The sequence below is a fragment of the Lissotriton vulgaris genome, chromosome 2_1 (assembly GCF_964263255.1).
Source record: "Lissotriton vulgaris chromosome 2_1, aLisVul1.2, whole genome shotgun sequence".
Lineage (NCBI taxonomy): Eukaryota > Metazoa > Chordata > Amphibia > Caudata > Salamandridae > Lissotriton > Lissotriton vulgaris.
Genome location: NC_141687.1, coordinates 1,668,979,621 through 1,668,984,772, shown reverse-complemented (window position 1 = coordinate 1,668,984,772; position 5,152 = coordinate 1,668,979,621). Strand labels below are relative to the sequence as shown.

The window sequence follows — 5,152 nt, the reverse complement described above, 5'->3', positions numbered from 1 at the left end:
GGGGCATCAGCATTTTACATCTGGTTATATAGCCTTTAGAAGAGTTCATGACATCCACAGCACAGTCAGCTGTACCTCAAGTAGCAGCATGGAGGGCAGCGATGGTCCAGGTAGGAACCCACAGGTCTTAGCAGGCAGCTCAGTAGGTGTATTGCTTTGCCCACTTGCGTAATCTGAACTTACGCACACCACTAACTCACAGAGAAACTCCAACACTCCACTGGAGGTAAAAATGAGCTTTATTAATATTGTAGGCAAAGGCAATAAGTCACTGCAACTAAGAAAGTCTTAGGCACCGAGTGAAAGGCAATAAACAATGAATATGCCACACTCTATACATAAATATGAAACTGTGCATACAGGTATATAAACAGTTAATGTACAAAGCACCTCACCAGATTCATTTGCAGCACCGGAGACTTCAACATCCCTGGGCCAAGCACTGAACACCAAGTCGGGAACCCTGCAGACCGGGGCTCAGGGAGTAATATCTTCGGGCACCAAAGTTGTCCCGCAAGTGCGTCCACTCCAAGACTGAGTTCCTGAGCTCCACCCCACAGACACCGCTTTTTATAGCTTAAATCAACCTGTTCGAGAAGCCTCTAGCAGGCGCTCTCGCCCATCTATTCACAAGTGCTGGCCCCCATCTCTGCATCAGACCCTCCCAGACAGACCTGGCCAGATTCTGTTTAGGCGGTGTCGAGGCAAAAGACATTCCTTTCCCAATCTCCGGCCTTGGAGACTGGCACGGCCATCCTCCCTCTGTCCTAGCGATAAGTATGGAATTCATGAAAACACTCTGAAGGTACAACATAACCTCACGAGGCATCCTCACGAGATGCCTCGCACCTGCTTGTGCTGGTTTACGTGAATAACATGTTTATGTTACTGCTGAAGTGTAACTCCAGGTCAAGGCAGCTCTAAATGGAAGTGCGATGCAACAAAATGGAAGATCAGAGCATTGCATGGAATCGAGGTCAACATATGATTTAGCACGTGTAAAATGGCAAATGCAACACATTCCACCCCTTGACCTTCGATTCACCCATCATACCCCATTGGTCTAAATACCATGGATCTGGGACGAAAAAGGGAGAAAAGATTAGGAATGCATTGAATGCAACAACATAATGAGATAAAAACACAAATAATGATTATAATAACACCCAAGATATACCGAAGCTGTCCAAAATTAGGCAGCCACCCAAACAACCAATCCCACCATCCTTGGTCAACGTCTTGGGTAACCCCTTTCACTAAATCTTTCAAAGCATTAATATGGGCATGGATAGATGTAGAATGGTCAGATAAATTAAAACAACATAGCCCATCAAAGTCCTCGCAACCGTGGTTATGTTTTATCAGCAAATAGTCCACAGCGGCACTATTTTGCAAAACAGCTTTTCTTCTTCCTTGAACATCTAATAATAATTCAGCTAAAGCGGCAGAAGTGTGATTGAGATTCTTTACAATTAAACAGGCAAGCTTAGCAATGGTTCTGGCATTATAAACGGACAGTCCTGGCACTCCCACAATGGAAAGGGCCAAACTAGTATATTCTGTTCTAGAAAGCAAATCAATATCGGAGTCACAATCCTCAGGTAATTGAATAACGGCTCTAGAAGAGCGAATACGTGTGACAGAATGCATGGGAAAAAGTATAAGACTTAATCGTGATAAGGCACAAGGTCCTCCAGTTATGTTAGCTGGTATGTAAGTGTATGAAATATTACCACACGAGAACAACCATCCTTTAGGTAATTTCACATGGTTAACATGGCTAGCGGCTAATACTGTGTGATTACAAACCATATAATTGGTAACATTACTACAAAAACTGTCATGCCGTGACTGACACAATGTTTGTTGATCAGGGGTCAATTGTTTGCTTTTCTCTAGTTTTAATTGGCCACACTTGCCAATCTTGGTAGGGTCACAAGTAAATTGATAGCAAACGTCTCCAGTAGAGATATTGTAGGTAACAATACTTGTCATGTTCCTCCAGAGGCTATCGGTAGCCTCTGGGCAAAAGCGACAGTACTCATAAAGACTCAGATGTGTTTGAACATCACTTTCCTCCACTACCCCATCAAAGGTTAGTTTGGTTGAAAATGTGCAGAAGGGGTAGGTATGGCAACAAGACACGTTGATATCATATCAGCTGTACTCTGAAGATTTCTCATACAGAAGTGGGAAGTGTTCAGCACATTCCCGGCCAAGTAGGTCCAGATGTTATCCGGTTGCTGCAACAATGCTGTCATCCGACTCGGGCGGTTGATCCCCTTCGGCATCCCCGGGCCCTCCCGGACCCCTCCGGACACGCCCAAACACCGACCACACAGCGCAAGCATCGCAGCGGCAAGCCATACTGTGATCTAGAAAGAGAAAACAGACTGGTATAATCACTCTCGCAAATAACATTTTTCAACTGGTACATTTTCCCACTTTTCCCGTCCGGGTTTCATGATGACTAGGATGTTATCCCTGCCCTTAGCGATCAATTCTGCAAGTTCAGGAGGTTTGTTTGGGGACTCCACCCACAATTTTGCCCCTGGGTTCTTGTCAGTAGATCCGAACCCGCCCTTTCCTCGCAAGGTTAGAAGGGCTGGGGCTGTCCCCTTCATGACATTTCCTCCATACACCGGCATGATGACTATTTGGGCAACACGGTCACCAGGTTGCACAATCAGATCATTGTTTCCACTGTTCAATAGGATAACTTTGATCTCCCCCTGGTAATCGGCATCGACCACCCCTCCCAAAACCTGGATGCCTTTAAGGGCAAGCCCAGATCGAGGGGCGATTAGCCCGAAATGCTCTGGGGGAATTTGAACTCCAATTCCTGTCTCAATCAAGGTAATGTCTCGTGGTTGCAATCGATGGAGTTTCAAAGCATGTAAATCAAGACCGGCAGCTTCTGGTGTGGCACGATATGGAGCTAAAGCTCCGGGAGCTATTTCCCAATACAGAATCGTGTTTGTGGCCACATGGGGCTTAATCTGCAAAGCTGGGGTCAACATGCGCATCAAAGGAGTCTCTGCATCAGCAAGGGGTCGGTTGTTTAAAATCTGCAATGCCTCAGACAAGTGATCCCTCCACCCCTTCAATGACCCATCAGACAATTTTTTCAACTGCTCTTTCAGCAAACCATTCATTCTCTCAATCAAACCTGCTGCCTGTGGGTAATAGGGTATATGATAGATCCACTCAATGTTATGCTGTACACAAAAATCTTGCACCATCTTTCCCTTGAAGTGGGACCCGTTGTCACTTTGGACCTGTAATGGATTTCCGTAGTATAAGATCAACAAATTCAATGTTTTCAGAGTGTTAGACTGGGTTGCTCTCTTGGATGGAAAGGCAATGAGATAACCAGAATAGGTATCCACCACCGTGCAGGCATATTGACATCCTCGGCTCATTGGCATCAGCCCGATGAAATCAATTTGCCATATCTGCCCTGGTAACTTCCCTCTGCCTAACTGGCCTCTCACTACCTGTGGGACTGGTCTGTGCTGAGTATGCTGACAAACAGGACAGTGAATGATTGCAGTCTTAATTAAATCTAGGGGAATATACATCCCTCTACTTTCAGCCCACCTGCTAGTGGCTTGCTCGCCCAAATGTCCACTTTTCTGGTGTGCCCATTTAGCCATGCCCACCAAGTCAGAATCCTGCGTCTCCACCTCAGCTTCATGAATCTTCGCTTCTTGATCTGCAAAGGAATTGCACCAACGCTCTAGTGAGTCAGTCAGGCAATGATCATCGACATGATACACTGTAACTGTACTCTGGGATAACAGTTCCCAAATTTCCTGCCACAACTCCTTTCCCCAGACCTCCCTGTTGTGAATCATCCAATTGTGAGCATGCCATGTGGGAAGCCAGGTGGCTAACCCATTGGCGGTAGACCATGAATCAGTGTTAATGTGACATGTACCAGGGAGCTCTTGCTTTAATGCCTGGTAAACCGCATACAATTCTGCAAACTGACTACTTCTTCCCTCTTCAGTAGTTGACAACAACTTTTTGGTCACTGGATTATATGACACTGCCTTCCAAAGTCTCTTGGTCCCCACATATCTGGCTGAGCCATCTGTAAACCACACATGCTTTTTGTCCTCCGCGGACAACTCTGAAAAAGGCCCACCCCATTTCACCGGGGACTCTTGCACTTTAGGTACATCTTGCAACATTTCTGCATCTGCTATGGGAGTCTGCGCCACTTGCTCATGCAGCACTGCGGTCCCCTTGGGACCCACTCGTGCCCTGTCTTGTATATACCACTTCCATTTTATGATGCTAGCCTCCTGTGCATGCCCAATCCTGTGTGTCTTGGGTGAGCTCATCACCCATTGCATGATAGGTATCTCAGGTCTCAAAAACACATTGTGCCCTAGGGTCAACTGCTCGGTATCCACCAGAGCCCAATAACATGCCAACAACTGCTTCTCAAAAGGAGTATACCGCTCTCCAGCATCAGGTAATTTCTTTGTCCAAAACCCTAAGGGCACTTTCTCTCTCCCCTGCTTTTGCCACAGGCTCCAGGTTGCATATTGATCCTGGACAGTTACATTTAAATCAATGCTTCCCTCTCGTAGGGGCCATAAATCCAAGGCACGCTGTATAGCCTCTTTCGCTGACTCAAATGCCTTTTGCTGTGCCTCCCCCCACTCAAACTCATGCTTCTTCCGCGTAACCTTGTACAGAGGGGCCAAAATCTGACTCAAATGGGGAATGTGCTGCCTCCAAAAACCAAACAATCCAATGAAACGCTGCGCTTCCTTCCTATTTTTTGGCACTGCAAACTCTTTGATCTTTTGCCTAACTTGTGGCAGCACTTCCCTGTGTCCCTGATGCCACTGAATGCCTAAAAACTTCACACTCTGAGAGGGTCCCTGCACCTCCTCGGGGTTAATCACCCACCCTTTGCTTTGCAAGTGCTCTACCACTCTGTCTAGTTGAGCCTGCACCTGTTCTTGGGTCTCTCCTTGAATCAACACATCATCAATGTAATGACAAAGTTGAACTCCAGAAATAACTGCCACCTCGTCCAAATGCTCTGCCACCAGCCGGTGACAGATCGTGGGACTATGTAAATACCCCATAGGAAGAGATTGAAAGGAGTACGGCCTACCACTCCAGGAGAACG

At 46.5% G+C, this 5,152-nt stretch overlaps 1 pseudogene; it reads right to left on the bottom strand.

Annotated features, from left to right (window-relative positions):
- Nucleotides 1-802: 802 nt before the first annotated feature.
- On the bottom strand, nt 803-2,370 carry LOC147733058 (uncharacterized; annotated as a pseudogene).
- Nucleotides 2,371-5,152: the final 2,782 nt, after the last annotated feature.